Genomic DNA, 20,898 nt, shown 5'->3' on the forward strand with positions numbered 1-20,898 from the left:
AATAGGAAGCCGATTCTAGATATATAATTTTGGATTTGATTAGTTAGTGAGGGAGCCATCAAAACCTCCTTCACTCATGCTGCCAAACATACCCTCGTAAAACTGGCTATATCTCCCTCACTAACTTTAAGCATCAGCTGTCAGAGCAGCTGTACTTGTACACAGCCCATCTGTAAATAGCACACCCAACTACCTCATCCCCATATTGATATTTATTTTTTGCTCTTTTGCACCCCAGTATCTCCACTTTCACATCATCATCTGCACATCTATCACTCCAGTGTTAATGCTAAATTGTAATTATTTCACCACTATGGCCTATTTATTGCCTTACCTCCCTAATCTTACTACATTTGCACACACTGTACATAGATGTTTCTATTGTGTTATTGACCATATGTTTGTTTATCCCATGTGTAACTCTATGTTGTTGTTTTTGGTCGCACTGTTTGCTTTATTCTGGCCAGGTCGCAGTTGTAAATGATAACTTGTTCTCAACTGGCCTACCTGGTTAAATAAAAATTAAAGAAAGAAATGTTGAAAATTGGTTACAGTGATGACATATTCCTGTGGTTGAAAGTTCACCGTCAAAACAACAGTCTACATTGATTACTTTTTCAAATCCAATGTATTTTCCACGTAGATTCCTTGTCACAATACGTTGACAAATGATGTTCCTCCAAGTTGGGTAAGATGAACCTCTCCCGCTTCACTGCTTTGTTGAGTCGTTTTAGGTCCATGCACTTTGACAATTCTTCTTCATCACCAGCACCATGTGAGCACACCAAGCAGTAGGCTCGGTGACATCCTCAATGATGTAATTTCTTTCTAATCTGTCCAATTCTTCCACCACTTTTGGAACTAGTGTAAAAGGAATTCTGAGTGGCGAAGTCAGAGAATAGGGGACTGCATCCGGTCTAAATCAATCTTAACTGGTTCACAGTTCAGTAACACATCTGCATTGATCTCCTCTTGAGGATCAAACCCATCTGGCATGCAACAGTTCTGCTTGTATATGGTCACAAAGATCCAGCATTTGTACTTTTATTATGTTTTGCTCAGTTGTGGTTTGGATTTTTCCCACTCAATCAATCTGCCACCTGGGCTGCAGAAGCCTTGTTCAGTGTTGACCAGCTGAGGGCACTGTGGCAAGCTCTATTACTTGCTCGAAGACATCACTGTAATATCTGTGTCAACTTTACGTGTGCCATTCACTGGGAGCTCAACATGACTCTTCATCAGAATCAGACGGCCTTGTAATTGACCCTAAAATAATGTCATTTGCTTTTCTTCTTCATTTTCTTCCGTTATTTCATCGACCATTTTTGTTTTGCATGTAATCTCACAGTGCCCCATTTTATTACACTACCAGCATCTTTTATTGCGCGCTGGACAATGTTTACTGTCATCATGGCTGCGTTTACAACGTGAGCAATTTCCCTATTTTGACTCTTTTGCTTGAACTGTTTGCCCTGGCCGCCTGTATTATTTTTAGAATGTTTGTAACGCTGTGGTTTGTGTCTCATCTCGTCAACTTCATTATGGGCTCCGGCGCACATGTCTGTGTGTTGCTTCTTTATTTGCTCTGACTGGCATGCAATTTCAATCGCCTTCTCCAGTGTCAGGCTCCAGTTGTAGCTTTTGTGAAACATCACTGTCCATAATGCCAATCACAATCCTGTCCCTTATTTGTTAGTCCTTTGTAATGCCAAACTCGCAGTGTTCAGGTAGCTCATATAGATTCCTCACAAAACAGCCTCTCCCCCTTTTTTAATCCGCGTAAGGCCCGCATGGACTGTGTGATTTTAGAAGTGATTTTAAAATGTCCACGTTGTTGGCGAATTCTAAAGTTGGAAACAATCTTTGGACGTCTTGGCCAGGGACAGATTGGACCATTTATGTTGGGTGGGCTGGTAAAAATTAACACCCACAAAAACATCTTGTTTAAATAAAGTACCAGTCAAAGGTTTGGACACGCCTACTCATTGAAGTTTAATTATTTAAAAAACTAACTATTTTCTACATTATAGAATAATAGTGAATACATCAAACATATGAAATACCATATATGGAATCATGTAGTAACCAAAAATAAGTGTTAAACAAATAAAAATATATTTTATACTTGAGATTCTTCAAAGCAGCCACCTTTTGCACACTTTTCATTGTCTCAACCAGCTTCACCTGGAATGCTTTTCCAACAGTCTTGAAGAAGTTCCCACATATGCTGAGCACTTGTTGGCTGCTTTTCTTTTGTTCTGCAGTCCAACTCATCCCAACTGGGTTGTGGTCAGGTGATTGTGGCGGCCAGGTCATCTGATGCAGAACTCCATCACTCTCCTTCTTGGTCAAATAGCCCTTGCACAGCCTAGAGGCGTGTTTTGGGTCATTGTCCTATTGAAAAACAAACGATAGTCCTACTAAGCACAAACCTGATGGAATGACGTATCGCTGCAGAATGCTGAGGTAGCCATGCTGGTTAAGTGTACATTGACTTCTAAATAAATTACCCATAGTGTCACCAGCAAAGCACCCACACCATAACACCTCCTCCTCCATGATTCACGGTGGGAGCCACACATGCGGAGATCATCCGTTCACCTACTCAGCATCTCACAAAGACAGTGGTTGGAACAAAAAATCTCATATTTGGACTCATCAGATCAAAAGGACAGATTTCCACCGGTCTAATGTCCATTGCTCATATTTCTTGGCCCAAGCAAGTCTCTTCTTATTATTGGTGTCCTTTAGTAGTGGTTACTCTGCAGCAATTCAACCATGAAGGCCTGATTCACGCAGTCTCCTCTGAACAGTTGATGTTGAGATGTGTCTGTTACTTGAACTCTGCCTGGCTTAGGTGTAGTTAAACTAATGACGGACTGTCGGATCTCTTTGCTTATTTGAGCCGTTCTTGCCATAATATGGATTTGGTATTTTACTAAATAGGGCTATCTTCTGTATACCACCCCTACCTTGTCACAACACAACTGACACATTAAACAACTGACGCATCAAACGCATGAACCTTTTCACATGCGAGTTCCAAATATCTCTAACAGTCGCCCCAGCGAGAGTTGTTTTATGCACTCACTGTTCCAAAATGTGATTATTACACAGCAGGACAGTTAACATGTCAACAAACAGCAAATTCATATTGTAGTTTCTGTCAGCCGAGAGTTATAAACATATGGCCGCTTGTGTTACTTCAATCTTTCTTCAGTTAGTTCTAGGATAAATGTAGCCTACATTTTCCGGTTTGGATGATTGTGTTATGCTGTAGCTACTTCTGTGAATGTCTGAACATTGCATTCAAAAATAAACTGGTCACATTCTGGAAATAACTTTGTAAGGACCATGTTTGTGTAAAATGTTTGTGAAAAAGTGTTGCCGGCTCAAATGCTGATTGTTGCGTCAATCGAAAATGGATGTTCTAAATAAGCGTTCTAATCATACCGGTTTGATCTTACACAACAGGGACCGATATAGAATGACCACACCCATTTGTTGGTATGTGTGAAAAGGTTAAGAAGCAAAGACAATCCCCAAATTAACTGTTAATTGGAAATGCATTCATGAAGTTGGTTGAGAGAATGTCAAGTGTGCAAAGCTGTCATCAAGGCAAAAGGTGGCTTACTTATGCACATCTGTAAGCATAGCAGCAAAGGCTGGACAAAATAATCCATCTCTTTTGTTTTAATATGTTAAAATGCTATATACAGCATCTTATGTACATAAATGGACATTATAAAAAGGGCTATATTTTTTTTCTAATAAAACAATTATTATACAATTAAAACAGTATGGGCCGTTTGGGTATGGGTAGCTAGCTATGCTGAACTTGAATGATTGTTATCCGCACCCTTATTCTACTCCTCCTATGTTCCTCTGGCGATGTAGAGGTGAATCCAGGCCCTGCAGTGCCTAGCTCCACTCCTATTCCCCAGGCGCTCTCTTTTGACGACTTCTGTAACCGTAATAGCCTTGGTTTCATGCATGTTAACATTAGAAGCCTCCTCCCTAAGTTTGTTCTATTCACTGCTTTAGCACACTCTGCCAACCCGGATGTTCTAGCTGTGTCTGAATCCTGGCTTAGGAAGACTACCAAAAATTCAGACATTTTTATTCCAAACTACAACATTTTCAGACAAGATAGAACTGCCACTGGGGGCGGTGTTGCAATCTACTGCAAAGATAGCCTGCAGAGTTCTGTCCTACTATCCAGGTCTGTACCCAAACAATTTGAACTTCTACTTTTAAAAATCCACCTCTCTAAAAACAAGTCTCTCACCGTTGCCGCCTGCTATAGACCACCCTCTGCCCCCAGCTGTGCTCTGGACACCATATGTGAACTGATTGCCCCCCATCTATCTTCAGAGCTCGTGCTGCTAGGCGACCTAAACTGGAACATGCTTAACACCCCAGCCATCCTACAATCTAAACTTGATGCCCTCAATCTCACACAAATTATCAATGACGCTACCAGGTACCTCCCCAAAGCCTTAAACACGGGCACCCTCATAGATATCATCCTAACCAACTTGCCCTCTAAATACACCTCTGCTGTCTTCAACCAAGATCTCAGCGATCACTGCCTCATTGCCTGCATCCGTAATGGGTCAGCGGTCAAACGACCTCCACTCATCACTGTAAAACGCTCCCTGAAACACTTCAGCGAGCAGGCCTTTCTAATCGACCTGGCCGGGGTATCCTGGAAGGATATTGATCTCATCCCGTCAGTAGAGGATGCCTGGATATTTTTTTTTAAATGCCTTCCTAACCATCTTAAATAAACATGCCCCATTCAAGAAATTTAGAACCAGGAACAGATATAGCCCTTGGTTCTCAACAGATTTGACTGCCCTTAACCAACACAAAAACATCCTATAGCGTTCTGCATTAGCATCGAACAGCCCCCGTGATATGCAGCTGTTCAGGGAAGCTAGAAACCATTATACACAGGCAGTTAGAAAAGCCAAGGCTAGCTTTTTCAAGCAGAAATTTGCTTCCTGCAACACTAACTCAAAAAAGTTCTGGGACACTGTAAAGTCCATGGAGAATAAGAACACCTCCTCCCAGCTGCCCACTGCACTGAAGATAGGAAACACTGTCACCACTGATAAATCCACCATAATTGAGAATTTCAATAAGCATTTTTCTACGGCTGGCCATGCTTTCCACCTGGCTACTCCTACCCCGGTCAACAGCACTGCACCCCTCACAGCAACTCGCCCAAGCCTTCCCCATTTCTCCTTCTCCCAAATCCGTTCAGCTGATGTTCTGAAAGAGCTGCAAAATCTGGACCCCTACAAATCAGCCGGGCTAGACAATCTGGACCCTTTCTTTCTAAAATTATCTGCCGAAATTGTTGCCACCCCTATTACTAACCTGTTCAACCTCTCTTTCGTGTCGTCTGAGATTCCCAAGGATTGGAAAGCAGCTGCGGTCATCCCCCTCTTCAAAGGGGGGGACACTCTTGACCCAAACTGCTACAGACCTATATCTATCCTACCATGCCTTTCTAAGGTCTTCGAAAGCCAAGTCAACAAACAGATTACCAACCATTTCGAATCTCACCATACCTTCTCTGGTATGCAATCTGGTTTCAGAGCTGGTCATGGGTGCACCTCAGCCACGCTCAAGGTCCTAAACGATATCTTAACTGCCATTGATAAGAAACATTACTGTGCAGCCGTATTCATTGATCTGGCCAAGGCTTTCGACTCTGTCAATCACCACATCCTCATCGGCAGACTCGACAGCCTTGGTTTCTCAAATGATTGCCTCGCCTGGTTCACCAACTACTTCTCTGATAGAGTTCAGTGTGTCAAATCGGAGGGTCTGCTGTCTTGACCTCTGGCAGTCTCTATGGGGGTGCCACAGGGTTAAATTATTGGACCGACTCTCTTCTCTGTATACATCAATGAGGTCGCTCTTGCTGCTGGTGAGTCTCTGATCCACCTCTACGCAGACGACATCATTCTGTATACTTCTGGCCCTTCTTTGGACACTGTGTTAACAACCCTCCAGGCAAGCTTCAATGCCATACAACTCTCCTTCCATGGCCTCCAATTGCTCTTAAATACAAGTAAAACTAAATGCATGCTCTTCAACCGATATCTACCTGCACCTGCCTGTCCAACATCACTACTCTGGACAGCTCTGACTTAGAGTACGTGGACAACTACAAATACTTAGGTGTCTGGTTAGACTGTAAACTCTCCTTCCAGACCCATATCAAACATCTCCAATCCAAAGTTAAATCTAGAATTGGCTTCCTATTTCGCAACAAAGCATCCTTCACTCATGCTGCCAAACATACCCTTGTAAAACTGACCATCCTACCAATCCTCGACTTTGGCGATGTCATTTACAAAATAGCCTCCAATACCCTACTCAACAAATTGGATGCAGTCTATCACAGTGCAATCCGTTTTGTCACCAAAGCCCCATATATTACCCACCATTGTGATCTGTACGCTGTCGTTGGCTGGCCCTCGCTTCATACTCGTCGCCAAACCCACTGGCTCCATGTCATCTACAAGACCCTGCTAGGTAAAGTCCCCCCTTATCTCAGCTCGCTGGTCACCATAGCATCTCCCACCTGTAGCACACGCTCCAGCAGGTATATCTCTCTAGTCACCCCCAAAACCAATTCTTTCTTTGGCTGCCTCTCCTTCCAGTTCTCTGCTGCCAATGACTGGAACGAACTACAAAAATCTCTGAAACTGGAAACACTTATCTCCCTAGCTTTAAGCACAAACTGTCAGAGCAGCTCACAGATTACTGCACCTGTACATAGCCCACCTATAATTTAGCACAAACAACTACCTCTTTCCCTACTGTATTTAATTTATTTATTTATTTTGCTCCTTTGCACCCCATTATTTTTATTTCTACTTTGCACATTCTTCCATTGCAAATCTACCATTCCAGTGTTTTATTTGCTATATTGTATTTACTTTGCCACCATGGCCTTTTTTGCCTTTACCTCCCTTCTCACCTCATTTGCTCACATCGTATATAGACTTGTTTATACTGTATTATTGACTGTATGTTTGTTTTACTCCATGTGTAACTCTGTCGTTGTATCTGTCGAACTGCTTTGCTTTATCTTGACCAGGTCGCAATTGTAAATGAGAACTTGTTCTCAACTTGCCTACCTGGTTAAATAAAGGTGAAATAAATCAATAAAAAAAATCCAATGTTAGCATTTATTTTTGTTGTCAATCAAATGTATTTGGCAGGCAGACAGGCAAGTTCCCATTCAATTGTCAAAATGTGGGTTGGGACAAGCATGCATGGGAAGGCAAGCCGCATAAGGACGAGCAGGCTTCTATTCTCCATTGTTTATTAATGCAATTTTGAAGGCCAATTGGCTGAAAACATTTGAGAGCGTTTATCTAGTGTTCCCTCATTACATTTTAGCTCATCTCGCTCTGGCTAGCATTAGTTTTTGATCTTGTTGTTGTGGATGTGCATAGGAAACGGAGGGAGAGAGCCTGCCTTTTCATGGTTGTTTGATCAATAGATCTGAATTTCCTAAATGAAAGAGGACTTCAGTGGTATTTACATATTTGCAGAAATCCATTCAGGTGTATTTTGAGGCTTTTGGCGAAAGCGTTCTAATTATCTAAAGTCATGGTGGTGCTACTGCCTGTAAACACAGCCCAGTTCAAAGTGAATGATGGCAGGCCCCTGTGATAAATGTCTTATTTGCATACTGTAGCTCTGATTGGCTATGGCCCACCGGTCTTCGTAGACACCGGTCCTGGACAAGAGATGTTTTTATTAGGTTTTATTTACTTCAGTGTCTATTAATTGTCCAAACACACGGACGTTTTCCCACTCTACAGTATTGTTATAGAATTTCCACAAATGCATTAGCATAAATCTTTCCAAAACATTCTATGAATTTATGGTCATGGGAAAATGACCATATCTAAGTGCTCGCTTGTCAGAAAAACAAGAAAAAAAGGTGTCATATTCTTCCTGGGGGTGTATATGAACAGATTTCAATAATATTTCAGGTTGCTAAAACACTGTCAGTTCCACTTTAAGCAGACAGGCAGCGAACAAGAATAAGCACAGAGTGAAGGCAAACAAAATGGCTAGAGCTATAGTAATAATAATAACAATAATAATTGTAAATGTAACAAGATAAGCTGTCATCTTGAATTGCTTTTTCAATTATTTTTCACTCCAGTATGAACATATGTTCATATATACACTGTACAAAAATATAAAACACAACATGTTAAGTGTTGGTCCCATATTTCATGAGCTGAAATAGAGGATCCCAGAAATTATCCATATGCACAAAAAATATATTTCTCTCAAATGTTATGCACATTACATGCCTGTTAGTGAGCATTTCTCCTTTGCCAAGATAATAAATCCACCTGACAGGTGTGGCTTATCAAGAAGCTGATTAAACAGCATGATCATTACACAGGTGCACCTTGGCTGGGGACAATAAAAGGCCACTAAAATGTGCAGTTTCTTCATAAAACAAAATGCCACAGTTGGCTCAAGTTTTGAGGGAGGGTGCAAATGGCTGACTGCAGGAAACAGCTCTACCAAAGCTGTTGCCAGAGAATTTAATGTTAATGTTAATTTCTCAGCGTCATTTTAGAGAATTTGGGAGTACCTCCAACCAGCCTCACAACCGCAGACCACATGTATGGCGTCGTGTGGGCGAGCAGTTTGCTGATGTCAATGTTGTGAACAGAGTGTTCCATGGTGACGGTAAGCTTATAGTATGGGCAGGCATAAGCTACGGACAACGAACACAATTGCATTGTATCGATGGCAATTTGAATGCACAGAGTCCATTGACGAGATCCTGAGGCCCATTGTCATGCCCTTCATCTGCCGCCATCACCTCATGTTTCAGCATGGTAATGCACGGGCCCGTGTCGCAAGGATCTGTACACAATTCCTGGAAGCTGAAAATGTCCCAGTTTTTCCATGACCTGCATACTCACCAGACATGTCATGCATTGAGAATGTTTGGGATGTTCTTGATCGACGTGTATGACAGCGTGTTCCAGTTCCCACCAATGTCCAGCAACTTTGCACAGCCATTGAAAAGGAGTGGGACAACATTCCACAGGCCACAATCCACAGCCTTATCAACTTTGCGAAGAAGATGTGCCACACTGTATGTGGCAAATGATGGTCACACCAGATACTGACATGTTTTATGACCCATTCCCCTACCTTTTTTAAGGTATCTGTGACCAACAGATGCCCATGTAACTCGTTTCAGGAAGCTAGACGTATGTCGCGTGTCACTTCTTCACAGGAGAGACATTTGAACAAAGTTTTTTTTTAAATCAAAATGCGATTTTGGGCAGAAATGCCTTCTGGAACATGTGAACTTTTATGTGCCTTAATAAAAAACTTGTATGCCATCTGTAAATACGAATACAATTGTTAAATTACCAGCCTAGTTGGTTTTGCCACAGAAAGGCAGCAACCTTCCCTCTAGCCATGATTGGCTGAGATAATGAGGGGGCTGGACATGCTGAGAGATGAAGTCGGATTGGTCTGCCATGTAGCACGCTTCTGTCTATATTATGAGCTGGTCAGTATGTGTAGGTAATCCTTTTTAACACGGCTTTTTGAAAGATATCACCTAGTAGAAGTGCTTAAGTGTTGCTCTCCACTTTCTGGAGGACCGAGTTTTGAAATCAGTGGAATTTGAGTATGATAGCTAAGGAGATGGAGAAAATTCTGCCGTTTGATTGCAAATATGCAGACCGAATCAAAAAGAAAACACACAGAAGGCCATTGTAAAACACCTGCCTCTGGATTACATCTTCAAACTAAGGGCAACCATGGCATCCGTGACAGTAAGGGGGAAGCGTCCATCCATGTAAGAGACTAGCTAGCTACATTTTCAGATATTATACGTTTTTAATTTTGTTAGAAAGTAATTTTAATTTCAAGTTGAAGTGTACTGTTGTTAGCTAGCTAGCTAACTAACGTTAGCTGGCTGGCTTGCTAGCTAACGCCACGTGTATGATCTGTGTAATAATATTATTTGTATCTCAGAAGCATTTGCATTGCTAGTTAGAGCCTAATGTTAGCTAGCTAAAATTGAACATGGTTGGTTAGCTACCTGCAGATACATGCAGGGTAGTAAATGTTATGAGTTGGGATAATGGTTCATTGTTTAGCTAGCTAGCTACATGTCTAAACAAAAGACTCTGCTATGCAAGTCACTATTTCAACACAAGGTTTATGATGTCACTGCGACAACTGCCGATAGACATAGCTGGTAAATTCACTTTGGCTATCTATTCCAATTTCAGAGCACTCTCATCTGAGTGTGCCAGAGCGCAGAATAACTGATGAATTTACAAACTTTCAACACCTTTTGAATATGGCCGGTGTCAGTAAACGTTGGCAAAAAAAATGTAATTAAAACTTCCGGCGCCGACAGAGATGGCCGCCTCGCTTCGCGTTCCTAGGAAACTATGCAGTGTTTTGTTTTTTTACGTGTTATTTCTTACATTAGTACCCCAGGTCATCTTAGGTTTCATTACATACAGTCGAGAAGAACTACTGAATATAAGATCAGCGTCAACTCACCATCAGTACGACCAAGAATATGTTTTTCGCGACGCGGATCCTGTGTTCTGCCTTTCACCCAGGACAACGGAATGGATCCCATGCAGCGACCCAAAAAAACGACTCTGAAAAAGAGGGAAACGAGGCGGTCTTCTGGTCAGACTCCGGAGACGGGCACATCGTGCACCACTCCCTAGCATCCTTCTCGCCAATGTCCAGTCTCTTGACAACAAGGTTGATGAAATCCGAGCAAGGGAAGCATTCCAGAGGGACATCAGAGACTGTAACGTTCTTTGCTTCACGGAAACATGGCTCACTGGAGAGACGCTATCGGGGGCGGTGCAGCCAGCGGGTTTCTCCACGCATTGCGCCGACAGAAACAAATTGTTTCCAGCAGCACAGTTGCAGTCACCAACGCTCTGGATAACCAGCTCTGCTAGGGCGAGTAAAATGGTAGCTAGCAAACGTTAACCAGTTAGCTTGGGCGTTTGACTGCTGTTGTTAGATCAGAACGCTCGGATCAACCTTACTTTTCGGCCAGAGCGCACACTGGACGCTCTGGCCGGAAAGTAAGGTTGTTCCGAGTGTTCTGACCTAACAACGCTCCAAGAGCGAAACACTCTGAATTTACAAATGGACAATCTGACAACGCTCTGAGTTTACAAACATCCAGACAACACTCTGGCACTCCAGATGAAATTTACAAACACACCTGTAGTATAAGCCAACCTTTAGTCTTGAAATCTTTGGTTGTTTAGTACATAGCCTCATGTGAATCCTGAAAGAGATTGGTGGAGCTAAAACTTAAAATGGTGTAAACGATTCTGAATGGGTGTAGACAAAGAAGAGCTCTCCAGTAGGTCAAAATATTCAAGGTCCATTTGCTCAAAAGTGAGGTTAAAAGTTTATCAACTTACTTTCCCATTGTTCCTCAACTGTAGTGTATGATATACACTGCTCAAAAAAATAAAGGGAACACTAAAATAACACATGCTAGATCTGAATGAAAGATTATTATTATATACTTTTTTCTTTACATAGTTGAATGTGCTGACAACAAAATCACACAAAAATTATCAATGGAAATCAAATTTATCAACCCATGGAGGTCTGGATTTGGAGCCACACTCAAAATTAAAGTGGAAAACCACACTACAGGCTGATCCAACTTTGATGCAATGTCCTTAAAACAAGTCAAAATGAGGCTCAGTACTGTGTGTGGCCTCCACGTGCCTGTATGACCTCCCTACAACGCCTGGGCATGCTCCTGATGAGGTGGTGGATGGTCTCCTGAGGGATCTCCTCCCAGACCTGGACTAAAGCATCCGCCAACTCCTGGACAGTCTGTGGTGCAACGTGGCGTTGGTGGATGGAGCGAGACATGACGTTCCAGATGTGCTCAATTGGATTCAGGTCTGGGGAACGGGCGGGCCAGTCCATAGCATCAATGTCTTCCTCTTGCAGGAACTGCTGACACACTCCAGCCAAATGAGGTCTAGTATTGTCTTTCATTAGGAGGAACCCAGGGCCAACCGCACCAGCATATGGTCTCACAAGGGGTCTGAGGATCTCATCTCGGTACCTAATGGCAGTCAGGCTACCTCTGGCGAGCACATGGAGGGCTGTGCGGCCCCCCAAAGAAATGCCACCCCACACCATGACTGACCCACCGCCAAACCGGTCACGCTGGAGGATGTTGCAGGCAGCAGAACGTTCTCCACGGCGTCTCCAGACTCTGTCACGTCTGTCACATGCTCAGTGTGAACCTGCTTTCATCTGTGAAGAGCACAGGGCGCCAGTGGCAAATTTGCCAATCTTGGTATTCTCTGGCAAATGCAAAACGTCCTGCACGGTGTTGGGCTGTAAGCACAACCCCCACCTGTGGACGTCGGGCACTCATACCACCCTCATGGAGTCTGTTTCTGACCATTTGAGCAGGCACATGCACATTTGTGGCCTGCTGGATGTCATTTTGCAGGGCTCTGGCAGTGCTCCTCCTTGCACAAAGGCGGAGGTAGCGGTCCTGCTGCTGGGTTGTTGCCCTCCTACGGCCTCCTCCACGTCTCCTGATGTACTGGCCTGTCTCCTGGTAGCGCCTCCATGCTCTGGACACTACTCTGACAGACACAGCAAACCTTCTTGCCACAGCTCGCAATGATGTGCCATCCTGGGTGAGCTGCACTACCTGAGCCACTTGTGTGGGTTGTAGACTCAGTCTCATGCTACCACTAGAGTGAAAGCACTGCCAGCATTCAAAAGTGACCAAAACATCAGCCAGGAAGCATAGGAACTGAGAAGTGGTCTGTGGTCCCCACCTGAAGAACCACTCCTTTATTGGGGGTGTCTTGCTAAATGCCTATAATTTCCACCTGTTGTCTATTCCATTTGCACAACAGCATGTGCAATTTATTGTCAATCAGTGTTGCTTCCTAAGTGGACAGTTTGATTTCACAGAAGTGTGATTGACTTGGAGTTACATTGTGTTGTTTAAGTGTTCCCTTTATTTTTTTGAGCAGTGTACCATTTTCTAGCTCTGAGTCTCTACTTTTATCCAATGTAAAAAACACAATTTCAACTTTTGCTACATTCGACGGAATCATGTGAAGCCCATAGTGTCACGTTGTATAAATTATTGGCGACAGGCACAGGAATAAGTAAAGGGTGGGGGGGGGGGGGGGGGGGGTTAATACTCCACCCAAAATTACAACATGCCATGAAAGGCTCGGGACGAAGCCCAAAACAAACACAAAAACACAGGGATGTAACCCAAACAAAAGAGGGAGGTTAAATCTCTAATAAATACACGGGACAAGACCCGTAATAACGAGTACACAATACACTCAGCACGGAAGCCAAAACAACAAAGCACAGGTACTCACGAGACCAACGGAAATGGGAACAATAAATGACAAAACAATTGTGAACAGAGGACACATATATACAATTACTTAACAGGGGGAAAGGAAACCTGATGTGTGTAATGAAACAGTTCAGTGACGCCTAGAGGCCAGTGACATAGACCTCCAGAGCTGGTGCACGGAATGAGCAGCAATACCGGGGGAATCCGTGACACAGAGTTGGGCCTAATTAATTTATTTCAATTGACTGATTTCTTTATATGAACTGAACTCAGCAAAATTGTTGCATGTTGAGTTTATATTTTGTTCAGTATATGTATGTGTGCCTATATAGACATGATTATTTGTTGTAGCATCTTATAGGCCATGTGGGATGGCCATCCTAATGATGCATGACACTATAATAATAAAATAAATCAACTCAAATTGTATTTGTTTTAAACATGAGGTGGTTAAAAAATATGAGACGGACCATGTCTCGCCAGTCAGTGGCAGGGTCTACAGACAATTACGGACTACAAAAGGAAAACCAACCACGTCACGGAAACCGACGTCTTGCTTCCGGGCAAGCTAAACACCTTCTTCACCCTCTTTGAGGATAACACAGTGCCAAAGACGAGGGACCGCTACCAAGGACTGTGGGCTCTCCTTCTCTGTGGCCAACGTGAGTAAGACATTTAAGTGTGTTAACCCTCGCAAGGCTGCCGGCCCAGGCGGCATCCCGAGCCGCATCCTCAGAGCATGCGCAGACCAGCTGGCTGGTTGTTCCTTTACCCAAGAAAGCAAAGGTAACTGAACCGTAGCCCCGTAGCACTCACTTCTGTCATCATGAAGTGCTTTGAGAGACTAGTCAAGGATCATATCACCTCTACCTTACCTCACACCGTAGAACCACTTCAATTTGCTTACGGCCCCAATAGATCCACAGACGATGTAATCGTCATAACACTGCCCACTGCCCTATTCCATCTGGACAATAGGAATACCTATGTTAGAATGCTGTTCATTGACTATAGCTCAGCATTTATCACCATAGTACCCTACAAGCTCATAATTAAGCTTGAGGCCCTGGGTCTGAATCCCACCCTATGCAACTGGGTCCTGGATTTTCTGACGGGCCATCCCCAGGTGGTGAAGGTAGGAAAAAACACCTCCACTTTCCTGATACTCAACACAGGGTCCCCACGAAGATGCGTGCTCAGCCCCCTCTTGTACTCCCTGTTCACCCATGACTGCGTGGCCACACACGCCTCCAACTCAATCATCAAGTTTGCAGATGACACAACAGTAGTAGGCCTGATTATCAACAATGATGAAGACAGCCTACAGAAGGAGGTGAGGGCCCTGGGAGTGTGGTGCCAGGAAAATAACCTCTCACCCAAAGTCAACAAAACAAAGGAGCCGATTGTGGACGTCAGGAAACAGCAGAGGGACCACCCCCCTATCCATTGGAACCTAAAACCCTCAAACTTTTACAGATGTACTGGGTGAGATTACTGGGTAAATTAGTACCACGTGCAGTGATGTAGGCTTGTGTGGATAAATAGGAAGGGACGAATTCTTGTCCCAGTCCGGCCCTGGTCTTTGGGTTGTTCAGTGTTCAGTGCCGCTTAAGTACCACTAGGTGTGGTCATAGGCTCCAACAAAGTTCTGTCATTGTCAAAAATGTAGCCTTTATCATGTAGTGTGGCTGGTGTTATGAGCCGATCCCAGTGACTGACCAATAGGAACACGGCCGGCACTGATTATGCAGTCAGATTAATATAATGGTTTGATTTAAACCAGATGATTTCCTAATAATCCTGTTTACATGTCATTTCTGAAATCAGGCTACCTGGTGGGTTTTTGATAAAGGAATAAAAACATCAATCAAAATAAACATTCTACCAATGCGACCATGTTCGTTTTGGGAATCCTATTTGATTCTTAGTTCGGATTCATAAAGTTTGTATGCGACACTATTTCTAAAATGGATACTTTTCCAAATTCACTTCACACCTGCATATTGTAAGAGGGATGCTGGTGTTGGCACATGTGCAGATCAAACATAATGCTGCAGCTGACATAGCCTAGATCGGCTGACGTAGCCTCGCAAGCCAATGTGACGACAAACTGAAGTAAATTGTACAATCAGGCCAGGTTGAAATCAAGATTTTAATTTTGTAAAGCTATACGACTTTCAAAATCCTAACATTGTTGAGCCTCTCACATTAAACAATTCCTCACATTAAACAACTCCTGTAGTTTTTTGTCTTGCCAACGTAGGGGTGCGCACACTAAATTATGTGGCCGCGACGGGGTCACACACTACAAGATTCTTCACTTGGCCGTGAGGATTCTCAATACCACTCAGGTAACCTAATAAAGGATTAATTATGGCTCAAAGCAGGCTCAAAAAACTTTTTCAGTCAGACATTCACGCATGCCATGTACACAGGTGAAATATCTAGCCAATACATTTTGAATTGAATAACACTGTATTAGGGATGACCATGGAGGCAATGAAAAACACTGAGATAGGGTGCAAACAAGTAGGGGTTTTATTCTTAATTTTCAAAAATACAAATAATTACAAGAGGAAATAAACCAAAACGTGCTTTAAAAATAGACAAAAATGGATAACTGAACTGAAATGAAAAACCAGACTGTCCTATAAATTCTTAACTTAAAAATGAACTGACATCTAAGGTACAGGAACAAAACGTACATAAATCATAATTCAACTGACAAGAAAGGGGTTGACACAGAGAATACACTACATTACCAAAAGTATGTGGACATCTGCCGTGACTTGCTTCCATTCAGCCATAAGAGCATTAGTGAGGTCGGGCACTGATTTTGGGCGATTAGGCCTGGCTCGCAGACTGCGTTCCAATTCATCCCAAAGGTGTTCGATGAGATTGAGGTCACGGCTCTGTGCAGGCCAGTCAAGTTCTTCCACATTGATCTTGACAAAACTATTTCTGTATGGACCTCGGTTTGTGCACAGGGGCATTCTCATGCAGAAACAGGAAAGCGCCTACCACAAACTCTTGCCTCATAGTTGGAAGCACAGAATTGTCTAGAATGTCATTGTATGCTGTATTGTTAAGATGTCACTTCATTGGAACTAAAGGGCCTAGCCCGAACAATGAAAAACAGCCTCAGACCATTATTCCTCCTCTATCAAACTTTACAGTTGGCACTATGCATTCGGGCAGATAGCGTTTGCTTGGCATCCGCCAGACCCAGATTTGTCTGTCGGACTGCCAGATGGTGAAGCGTGATTCATCACTCCAGAGAACGCGTTTCCACTGCTCCAGAGTCTAATGGAGGTGAGCTTTACACCACTCCAGCCGACGCTTGGCATTGCGCATGGTGATCTTAGGCTTGTGTGTGGCTGCTCGGCCATGGAAACCCATTTCATGAAGCTCCTGACAAATAGTTTGTGTGCTGACGTTTCAACCGAGGACAGATGATTTTTACGAGCTACACGCTTCTGCGGTCCCGTTCTGTGAGCTTGTGTGACCTACCACTTCGCAGCTCAGCCGTTGTTGCTCCTAGACATTTCCACTTTACAATAACAGCACTTACAGTTGACCGGGGCAGCCCACCATTGCCCCCCCAGCAAAATCATATTTTTTAACCAAACTATGTTGAGGTAAAAATGTATTGGGGTTAACATCTATACAAGCATTATAATCACATGTTCATGTCATCAATCAATTGCATTACAGTTAAAAACTACTTGAACTACCACCACCAATTTCTGTATGCTATCTATGTTACAAGCGTATACGAATGGCAGTTAGCATTTAGCAGTTTTGCTGAAAAGTGTCTTCTAAATGTTACCCAGTGAAAAAAGCCAAATATGTCGAAATCAGATTTTCCACTTTGTGGGCCTGTTATAATGAATCAATCATAATGAATTTGACAAATATCCACTTATTTGGACAGATTTGTTGAAGTGCGCCAATCCATGTGCACCAATCGCATCTATTCCGTTTACCTCCCCGATCTCTTTCCAGGAGTTCAAAAAAAAATGTGTGTCTTTGAAATCCCTACGAGGTATCAAAAATATGCTTTTGATTTGTGAACTTTTGTCAAAGTTCTCCATGTTTGTTGTCAAGGAAGTGTGATCCAGCAATGGTGGTGGCAGCATCATGCGGCAGGGACTGGGAGACTAGTCAGGATCGAGGGAAAGATGAACAGATCTTTGATGAAAACCTGCTCCAAAGCGCTCAGGACCTCAGACTGGGTCGAAGGTTCACCTTCCAAAAGGACAACGACCCTAAGCACACAGCCAAGGCAACACAGGAGTGGCTTCGGGACAAGTCTCTGAATGTCCTTAAGTGACCCAGCTAGAACCTGGATTTGAACCCAATCGAACATCTCTGGAGAGATCTGAAAATAGCTGTGCAGCGACGCTCCCCATCCAACCTGACAGAGCTTGAGAGGATCTGCAGAGAAGAATGGGACAAACCCCAAATACATGTGTGCCAAGCTTGTAGAGTCATACCCAAGAAGACTTGAGGCTGTAATCGATGCCAAATGTGCTGCAATAAAGTATAAAGTAAAGGGTCTGAATACTTACGTAAATGTGAAATTTCTGTCGTTTTTTTTACATTTGCTAACATTTCTAAAAACCTTTTTTTTTTTGCTTTGTCATTATTGGATATTGATTAGGGGAAAAATGCAATTTAATCAATTTTAGAGTAAGGTTGTAACAAAATAAAATGTGAAAAATGTCAAGGGGTCTGAATACTTTCCGTATGAAGTGTGTGTATATATATATATATATATATATATATATATATATATATATATGAGATCAATCTGGTCTTGAATTAAAAAAACAATAGCCCAGGCCAATGAAGCGACACACAGATTGATATAGCCTCCTAATATGGTACAATCTGTGTGTCGCTTCATTGGCCTGGGCTATTTTTTCTTTGAATTCAAGACCAGATTGATCTCAGTTTGTCAAAGTAGTCACTATTTCAGTCATTTGTGTGCTATTGAAAAACATTCAGCTGATGTCTTCTATCATGTATATGACATAACATTTGATGAAATGCGTTTTGAAAGGCAATTAACAAATGTTCCCCATGTGTGGAAATCGTAAAAATGCTTCTGATCAAGTGGAGTCTATGCCACATTGCAAAAGTTATTATGCCTTTATTATCATAGGGATTTTTCTTCAATAGTAAATGTACCACACATCGAATTGCATCGTGGTGCACGGATTTGCATCTTGGTGCACGGATTTGTTTACATGAAATTATAATTTGCACGGAAAACCCCCCCTCACGGCCTATGATTTCTTAACCAGGCCCTGTTCAGAGCGTTCAAGCAATGCATTCCGCCAAGACTTGTTTACAATCTAGTCAGGTTGCGGTTACAACTAGAACTCGTTTCAAATGTATCAAGAAATAGTAGCATTTGTATGCCTAGCAATCAACCAATGTACTGTTTTTACAGCACACACAAGTCTCATTCACACAGACTCTTTAGATAGTTCAGTTCATCGTTCGCGGGTAGAGGTACTGCATGCTCTGGGCATTACAGACACAAATGAACGAAATGAGTCGAAAGATTTGTTATTTTTACTGAACGAGTCGAAAAGATCCGAGACAGTAAAAAGAGCCTAACTTCTCATCACTAATAGCCTACTCATCGCTAGGTAAATCATGTTATCCGAATCTGCTAGATTGGAATCATCCGATTAAGGTTGCTGTGCATAATCAATCCCAGATAGATCAGACATCACTATTTGCCAAATATCTTCAGTGGTTGATCATTTTATGAATCGCATAAAGGTAATTCAAAGGAGTGTATCATTCCTTGCTGATTTGAAGAAAATTAACAAAATGATAAGGAGATAAGGTATTTCAAGTTATGATCGATTTGGCTAACAATGGAATTAAATCGTGGTCTAATAAATATATTATCTTTGACTTGCCAATTCCATAAAGATCATGAAGTCAATACAATTGACACACCACTGCGCACAGCAATATTGCAAAGGGCAACGTGTCAAAATTGTTAAATAGGCTATGTCCTACATAATAGGCCTAATGTGTTTGTATTGTAACAAACATGCAACATAGAGGAATGCCAGTTATTGTTCCACTTACCTTGAGAACAGTATCAGCTCATAAATCCAGGAAAATATGTCATCCTATGCAGAAGTACTGTTCCACTGTATACGAGGAGCAGGAGGTGCTAAAAACGTACTCACCCCTGTAGCGCAACTCAACTTCCAGCTGTAATAATTAAGGAAGTCAGAACTTTTGGGGGGGACAAATCGAAACCTGAAATGTGGCGCATGGGTTGTATTAGAGAAATTGTTATAGGCTAGCCTAACGTTACTTATCTGGCCACAAATGCGTCCCATGGGAGAAAGCGACATAAATTGCAGAGAAACCCCGATAGAGAAGTAACCTGCAGATATTTAAATTCCTTTGGTAAACTTGGTACGCCGCTACATCCGTAGGCTACGCCGCTACATACTTTTTCCAAAAGTGCGCCCCTGCTTCAATCTTGGTTCCACCAGCAGCGCAAACGACGACGTCACTCTGTATGGTAACGAGGAAACCTTTCAAATAAAAGCCTGCATTTAAAAATGTCAATGTCGATAACTAATTCAAAAGATATTACATTTTAATCAATGGCCTTTTTATTGTGCTTATTCCGCAAGAAGGGATTTATGAAAACAACGAGAAATTTTAATTTTAAAAAATCAATTGGGTACTTTTTAAAACTGTTTTAAAGTCACCATTGGCCTCATGGTAAAATCCCTGTAATTGCAGCCAAAGGTGCTTCTACAAAGTATTGACTCAGGGGTGTGAATACTTACGGTATATAAATGAGATATTTCTGAATTTCATGTTCAATACATTTGCAAAGGTTTCTAAAAACATTTTTTCACTTTGTCATTATGGGGTATTGTGTTTAGATGGGTGAGAGAAAAAAAATGTAATCCCTTTTGAATTCAGGCTGTAACACAACAAAATGTGTTATTTGATAACTGGTTGACCCTCCTTTGGCAGCTATAACCTCAACCAAACATTTTCTGTAGTTGCGGATCAGACCTGAACAACGGTCAGAAAGAATTTTGGACCATTCCACTTTACAAAACTGTTTCAGTTCAGCAATGTTTTTGCGATGTCTGAGTTAGACATGGAATAAACAAACATACAGTCAATAATACAGTAGAAAAAAGTCTATATACAGTGTGTGAAAATGAGGTAAGGAAATAAATAGGACATGGTGGCAAAGTAATTCCAATATAGCAATTAAACACTGGAATAGTAGATGTGCAGAAGATGAATGTGCAAGTAGAGATACTGGGGTGCAAAGGAGAAAGATAAATAAATAAATAAATACAGTATGGGGATGAGGTAGTTGGATGGGCTATGTACAGGTGCAGTGATCTGTGAGCTGCTCTGACAGCTGGTGCTTAAAGCTAGTGAGGGAGATATGT

The 20,898-nt window shown here is 42.3% G+C and overlaps 1 protein-coding gene across 1 annotated transcript in view; it reads right to left on the minus strand.

The window, feature by feature from the left end:
- LOC139407699 (cytosolic phospholipase A2-like) overlaps nucleotides 1–19,950 on the minus strand; it is a 57,135-nt gene extending 37,185 nt beyond the window's left edge. The window contains exon 1 of the mRNA XM_071151548.1: nucleotides 19,550–19,950. The gene's annotated coding sequence lies outside the window, so the exon portion shown is untranslated. The remainder of the gene's footprint in view (nucleotides 1–19,549) is intronic.
- Nucleotides 19,951–20,898: the final 948 nt, after the last annotated feature.

The sequence above is a fragment of the Oncorhynchus clarkii genome, chromosome 4 (genome assembly GCF_045791955.1).
Source record: "Oncorhynchus clarkii lewisi isolate Uvic-CL-2024 chromosome 4, UVic_Ocla_1.0, whole genome shotgun sequence".
In the NCBI taxonomy this organism is placed as follows: Eukaryota; Metazoa; Chordata; class Actinopteri; order Salmoniformes; family Salmonidae; genus Oncorhynchus; species Oncorhynchus clarkii.